Consider the following 7,979-nt stretch of genomic DNA (forward strand, 5'->3'; position numbering starts at 1 on the left):
AGCAACGCAGATGTACAGAGATGCTGTAAAATTAAAAACTACACTTGTTTACTTCCGCTGTCCCGACGTTGCTTCTTCTTCTTCTAGTTTCGGGCGGGCTGCACACTCAGAAGTCTAATGCTGCCCCCCACAGGCGAGGGTTTACTGTTTATCTTTTATTCAGTCTATCTATGCGTTTAACCCATGAAAGCCTCCAGCTATAGAACAGAAAGGTGTTTTTATAAGTTGTGGAATTCTTGCAACAGCAAGAGTACCTATATTATGTAAAGGTTGAGTCTGGAACAAAGAATTTTAATTCATTCTAATTGATTCATTGCTAAAACATTTGACCAAAAGACAATAACCTCCTTTACTGTTTTTAAACATTTAATAGGGGTGGGTGATATGACTTCAAATCAATATCAAGATTATTTCAAACTTTTGCCTCGATTATTATTAATGAACGATTATTTAAACTAGTAGAAATAGAAGAGCTACAAATTCACAACAGTGATGCATTGTGAACTTGTAACCTACAACCTAGCACTATTAGCCCTATTCACGGCCCGCCCACTCAGCACACTTCTCAGCAACTTCCTGGTACTGAGGTCATTTTTGAACGGGAAACTAACACAGAAATTGCTGGACTTAAAGCCAACAAATCATTATTTCGAATGGTAAAGTAAATTATAATGCTTTGTGCCTTTTACTATCTTGTGTTCTTGATCATGCTAGGCGTATTTTATACTTTACTATCCGGAAATTGCATTAAATGTGCAATTTCTGTGTTAACTATGGGCTTTTAGCAGGGTTTACCCTTCAAAGCGTGACTTCAGCACCAGGAAGTTGCTGAGTGGGCGGGCCGTGAATAGGGCTAATTGTGCAGTAAAGTACAAGAGGGTGAAGTGGATAATCGGACTAATTTGTTATCATTTAAAGAAACTATAAGAATTCTTTGATATGAGAAAGTAGTTATGTTAAACCTGCATCCCGATTATTCGATTCACATGATTAAGTCAGTTAATTGGTTCTAAATATGGATTTCAATATATTTTCAGGAACCCCCAGTGGATCCTGATTCCCGAAGTATCTTGTAAAAGTGTTGCCTGCTGAATGATTTACCACACGCCTCACAGCTCACCTCTGAGCAGCTTCTCTCCCTTGTGGCTTCTCATGTGTTCCTCCAAACGGTCAGGTTTGGCAAAGCATTTCCCAAAAATGTCACAAACATGCACTTTCACATTCTTCTGTGCTCTACTGTCTTCAACCTCTGCATTAACATCCCCATTGTCAGATACAGGAGTGTTTACAATGAGTGTTGTCTATTAAAAAAGTCTTCATGTCTGAAAATGGGAGTTGCCTCTGAAGCATTTACTACAGGTGGTGAATCCTGAAGTGTCTTGTCTAAAGGTCTTTGCACACTGCTGCGTTTTTCGGGCCGAATATCGGAGTGAATTTTGCTCTGATCTGTACCGAGCGAGTAGTGGTTGAGAGAGAGAGAGAGAGAGAGAGAGAGAGAGGCGAGAGCACATCCATTGTGTCGTAAAGGGGGGGGGGGGGGGGTGGAGAGAGGGGGGGAGAAGTGGCGGGGGGCCGAGTAGCGGTATTTCGAAATGGGGGGGCGTCGAAATGGGGGTCTGTTCCCGTGAATTTCGGGGTGTGTGAATAAAAAAATTAACCTCACGTAATGTCAATCACGTTTGCACACTGCCGCCTGTTTCGTATTTATTTTCGGACCAGGGTTGATTTTTTTCGATTTTCAGAGCTGTCGAACTGAGTCCCTTGCTCTCTCTCTCTTTCCTCTCTCTCTCCCTGGCCTACGGCTTTCGGATTTCCAAAACGCAATGAAAACACGCAGTGCAGTGTGCAACCACCTTAAGTGTTGCATACACTGAAAGATTTACTTTCTTCCAGTGTGGATCCTGAGGTGTGTTGTCCATTTGGTGTGTTGAATGAATTATGATTTACTACACACATCTCATCAGAATGGCTTCTCCCCAGTGTGGATCTCAGGGGCGTCAATTGGGTATGGCAGGGGTATGCAGCTGCCTAGCTCTGGTCCATAGCTTTAGTGGAGTTCTCCCTAACGCTATGTTCCTCTTCCTCCGTATTCCTTGGCAAAACCGGAACACCCCGCCGTCTGGTCCAAAAATAACAAAAACTGTTTCGCCCCTCATCAAACCAAAGGTATCAGTGGACAGTTGAAAGCTTACTCTACTTAGTGGACGAGGTCTGAGCCCCCCACCACACGATTAAAATACATTTCCAGGGCAAAATGAAAAATATTCCACCGGATGGAGACGCTCTTCCAGGTTTTTACGAAACAGCGCTTCCAACGTCGCAGAGTTGAATAACACCCAGTGAGACTAATGCTCAGTGTAATTCGGTCCTCTGACCTGCGCGGCAGTAGTGAGTTGGCACCTTGATGGCGACGACAAATAGTGAAAAACGAGAAGAAATGGAGTCTCCATCCGGTAGAATATTTTTCATTTTGCCCTAGAAATGTATTTTAATCGTGTGGTGGGGGGCTCAACCCGCGTCCACTAAGTAGAGTAAGCTTTCAACTGTCCACTGATACCTTTGGTTTGATGAGGGGCGAAACAGTTTTTGTTATTTTCGGACCAGACGGCGGGGTTTTCCGGTTTTGCCAAGGAATACGGATGTAGAGGAACATAGCGTTAGGGAGAACTCCACTAACGCTATGGACCAGAGCTAGCAGCTGCCATACCCTGGGTCCAGGAGGGAAAATAAAAGTTACTTTTAAATATAAATCCACGAATGTCTCTTTGTCTATCTGTGAGGTTATTATTACAGTAAAATAACCACAAATGCAAAGTTTTACAAAATGGTCACTTTAACAAGGTATTACAATTATATTCTCCACACTTGTAGGCTATTCTCCCCATCTTGACAAAATGGTATATATGCCCAGGTTCCGCAGGTCAGCTGCACAGGTGCAATGCATTATTGTTAATTGTGGCACGTTTACTAACATGCCATTGATTGATTGATTCAAGAATTGATTAGAAGTTTGCAATAGAAAAAAAGTACAGTTTCATGACAGTACAAATCAGTGGTACAAGGTCAACTAAAAGGAGATCCTAGAAAGCCGAGGCTTATTTCCACAGGAACCACACTTTAAGTATCTCATATAACATTGATAGACAGACGGATAGAACATAGTACTTTATCTAGGATACTTTATCTAGGATAAAGTACAAGTTTAGCTGCACTTGAACAACCGTTCCAGGCTGCCATATCCAGCCCAAGAAACCATAGAAATGGGGGGGAAATAGAATGTACTTCTTAAAATAAATGTATCATGCCTTGTTGCTAAGGTATGGCAACATGACTGGTGTCTTGCATTCTGAACTGACTGACGCCACTGATGAACGGCCTCTCTCCTGTGTGGGTCCGCATGCAGGGGCGTCACAAGGGGTAGGAAAGTGGGACTGAGTTACCAGGGCCCAAGGTGGAGGGGCCCTAGTGACTTTAGCTATTGAAAAATAGCTTGTAGATCTGCTATTTTTGAAAAGTCATGAAAATATGTGCAAATCTTTGAATATGTATTTTTTAAGCGAACATTTGTAACTCAAATTTTGCTTCTTTTGGGGTCCCTGGAACTAAATATTTTGAGATGGGGGTCCGTGGCCAAATACATACCATTTTGGGGGTCCTTCACATGAAAAAGTTTGAGCATCACTGACATGGAAACATGGGTTTCTTGCACACAATTTCACAAAAATAGCAGATCTACAAGCTCGCAGCGCGGCACCTGTGAGCTTGTATATCTGCTATTTTTCAATAGTTAACATTCATGGGGGGCCCGCTGTGAATCCTTGTACCCAGGGCCCAGGATTTGGTGTGACGCCCCTGTCCGCATGTGTTCCTCCAAATGGGAAGGTGTGCAAAAGCATTTCCCACAAATGTGACACACCTTCTTTGCTTTAACATGAGCTTTGTTTAAATGTATCCTGTTGCTAAGGTACGGCAACATGACTGGTGTCTTGCATTCTGAACTGACTGACGCCACTGGTTGAATGAATTATGATTTACTACACACATCTCTTCATGTGTCTTTTTAAATTACCTTGGTCACTGAAACGTTTGCTGCAGGCGGTGCACGAGTATGGCTTCTCTCCAGTGTGCGTCCTGACATGTCTTTTCATGTCTTTTCGTGTGGAGAATGACTTACCACACACCTTGCATGTGAAATGCCTCTCTCCTGTGTGGATTCTCCTGTGTGAACTTAATGAACTGTGAGCACTGAAGCGTTTACTGCAGGTTTTGCACGAGTATGGCTTCTCCCCCGTGTGAGTTCTGAGGTGTCTTGTCAATGTATCGCGTCGGTTGAAAGATTTATCACATTCACTGCATCTGAACGGCCTCTCTCCTGTGTGGCTCCTCACGTGTTCCTTCAATAGCCTCGGTTGGGCAAAGCATTTCCCACAAATAGCACAAACGTGTGCTTTCACATTCTTCTTTTTTTTTCCTATAATTTTTATCCCACGATTTTGCAACTCATTTTCACCCAGTAATCCTGGGCTCTGCTCTCCCTCTGCCACACCTGGGGAGACAACTTTCACATTCTTCTGTGCTCTACTGTCTTTGACCTCTGCATTATCATCCCCCTTGTCTAATACAGAAGTGTTTACAGTGGATGTTTTGTTTTCTAAATGAGTCCGCATGTGTCCTCTTAAACTGGAGCTGCATCTGAAGCATTTACTGCAAGTGGTGCACGAGTATGGCCTCTGCCCAGTGTGGATCCTAAGGTGACATGTCAAAGTACTGTGTACACTGAAGGCTTTACCACACACCTCACATATGAACGGCCTCTCTCCTGTGTGGGTCCGCATGTGTGCCTCCAAATGGGAAGGTGTGCGAAAGCGTTTCCCACAAATGTCACACACCGTCTTTGCTTTAACTTTCTTTTTTAAATGAAGCTTCATGTGTCTTTTTAAATTATCTAGGTCACTGAAACGTTTGCTGCAGGTGGTGCACGAGTATGGCTTCTCTCCAGTATGAGTCCTGAAGTGTCTTGTCAAATCTTGGCGTGAGAGGAATGACTTACCACACACCTTGCATGTGAACGGCCTCTCTCCTGTGTGGATTGTCATGTGATAACTTAATGAACTCTGAGCACTGAAGCGTTTACTGCAGGTCGTGCACGAGTATGGCTTCTCCCCTGTGTGAGTTCTGAGGTGTCTTGTCAAATGTTCGCGTCTGTTGAAAGATTTATCACATTCACTGCATCTGAACGGCCTCTCTCCTGTGTGGCTCCTCACGTGTTCCTTCAATAGCCTCGGTTGGGCAAAGCATTTCCCACAAATATCACAAACGTGTGCTTTCACATTCTTCTTTTTTTTTCCTATAATTTTTATCCCACGATTTTGCAACTCATTTTCACCCAGTAATCCTGGGCTCTGCTCTCCCTCTGCCGTGCCTGGGGAGACAACTTTCACATTCTTCTGTGCTCCACCGTCTTTGACCTCTGCATTATCATTCCCCTTGTCTAATACAGAAGTGTCTACAGTGGATGTTTTGTTTTTTAAATGAGTCCGCATGTGTCCTCTTAAACTGGAGTTGGTTCTGAAGCATTTACTGCAAGTGGTGCACGAGTATGGCCTCTGCCCAGTGTGGATCGTGAGGTGACATGTCAAAGAACTGCGTACACTGAAGGCTTTACCACACACCTCACATATGAACGGCCTCTCTCCTGTGTGGGTCCGCATGTGTGCCTCCAAATGGGAAGGTGTGCGAAAGCGTTTCCCACAAATGTCACACACCGTCTTTGCTTTAACTTTCTTTTTTAAATGAAGCTTCATGTGTCTTTTTAAATTATCTTGGTCACTGAAACGTTTGCTGCAGGTGGTGCACGAGTATGGCTTCTCTCCAGTATGAGTCCTGAAGTGTCTTGTCAAATCTTGGCGTGAGAGGAATGACTTACCACACACCTTGCATGTGAACGGCCTCTCTCCTGTGTGGATTGTCATGTGATAACTTAATGAACTCTGAGCACTGAAGCGTTTACTGCAGGTCGTGCACGAGTATGGCTTCTCCCCTGTGTGAGTTCTGAGGTGTCTTGTCAAATGTTCGCGTCTGTTGAAAGATTTATCACATTCACTGCATCTGAACGGCCTCTCTCCTGTGTGGCTCCTCACGTGTTCCTTCAATAGCCTCGGTTGGGCAAAGCATTTCCCACAAATAACACAAACGTGTACTTTCACATTCTTCTTTTTTTTTCCTATAATTTTTATCCCACGATTTTGCAACCCATTTTCACCCAGTGCCAATTGTCTATGTAATCCTGGGCTCTGCTCTCCCTCTGCCGCGCCTGGGGAGACAACTTTCTCATTCTTCTGTGCTCTGCTGTCTTTGACCTCTGCATTATCATCCCCCTTGTCTAATACAGAAGTGTTTACAGTCGATGTTTTATTTTTTAAATGAGTCCGCATGTGTCCTCTTAAACTGGAGCTGCATCTGAAGCATTTACTGCAAGTGGTGCACGAGTATGGCCTCTGCCCAGTGTGGATCGTGAGGTGTTGTCTCAAAGTATTGCGTACTCTGAAGGCTTTACCACACACCTCACATATGAACGGCCTCTCTCCTGTGTGGGTCCGCATGTGTGCCTCCAAATGGGAAGGTTTGCGAAAGCATTTCCTACAAATGTCACACACCTTCTTTGCTTTAACTTTCTTATGAGTATTTAAATGTCTTTTTAAATTACATTGGTCACTGAAACGTTTGCTGCAGGTCTTGCACGAGAACGGCTTGTCCCCAGTGTGAACCCTGAGGTGTCTTGTCAAATCATTCCGGGAGAGGAATGACTTACCACACACCTTGCATGTGAACGGCCTCTCTCCTGTGTGGCTTCTCATGTGTAAACTTAATGAACCGGGAGCACAGAAGCGTTTACTGCAGGTCGTGCACGAGTATGGCTTCTCCCCTGTGTGAGTTCTGAGGTGTATTGTCAAATTGTCGCGTCGGTTGAAAGATTTATCACATTCACTGCATCTGAACGGCCTCTCTCCTGTGTGGCTCCTCACGTGTTCCTTCAATGTGTTCGGTTCATCTTTAGTGTGACTTTCCAGATGATTCACCAATGAGACTTCGGAGTGGAAATCCTTCCCACATACTTTGCAGATGATAGAGGATTTTTGCTGTTTCTTCATCCGTGGTGTCTTACCTGTCAGTGTGCTTGGCCTCCACTCTTCACTTCTGTCACTGTCTGTGTCTAGAGTAGCATCACTCGGCTTCCAGTCCTTGTCGTCGTCTCCATTTTCAGCCTCAGAGAATCCTGGAGATGGGACCTCTTCATCAGCCTCTATGATCATCTGCTCAGCTGAAGTGACAGGTTCTTCCTCTTCTTTGTATATTTCATGTTCATTTTTTTCACACTGAGGAGTGAATATGTCATGGGTGGTGTTGTCCTCTGGTCTTCTGTCTTTTTTCTTTGTCTTCTTACCTGTCAGTGTGCTCTCCAACTCCAACTCTTCATTTCTGTCACTGTCTCCATCTTGAGTAGCATTCCAGTCATCGTCATCTCCGTTTTCAGGCTCAGAGAATCCTGGGGATGGGACAGGTAGTGGTTCTTCTTCTACTTTGTCTATTTCATGTTCATTTTCCTCACACTGAGGAGTGAATGTGTCATGGATGGTGTCGTCCTCTGGTCTTCTGTCCTGGCTGCTGCTCAAAGGTTCCTTGTGGCTCCTCTCAGTCTGCAGGGACTCTGGGTTCTTCTGGCTCAGACTGGAATTCCACTCCTGCTGCTGCTCAGAGAGGTTGAGCTGTGCTTCCTCTGAGGAGCAGGAAAGGAAAAGAGAACATTTAACAAGGATTAAAAACAACATCAGTATATGGCAAAGATTCACAGGTGGGGTAGTTTCAACACAGGAATATTAATTTAGCAACCACAGACCTCCTTAGACCAGCCTATCAGAGGCTTAACCTGAGATTTTCTCTGGTAATACACGTTGTAAAAGGGGTGGGCAACTAACAAT

Source organism: Nannobrachium achirus (assembly GCF_963921795.1).
Source record: "Nannobrachium achirus genome assembly, chromosome: 4".
Taxonomy (NCBI): Eukaryota; Metazoa; Chordata; class Actinopteri; order Myctophiformes; family Myctophidae; genus Nannobrachium; species Nannobrachium achirus.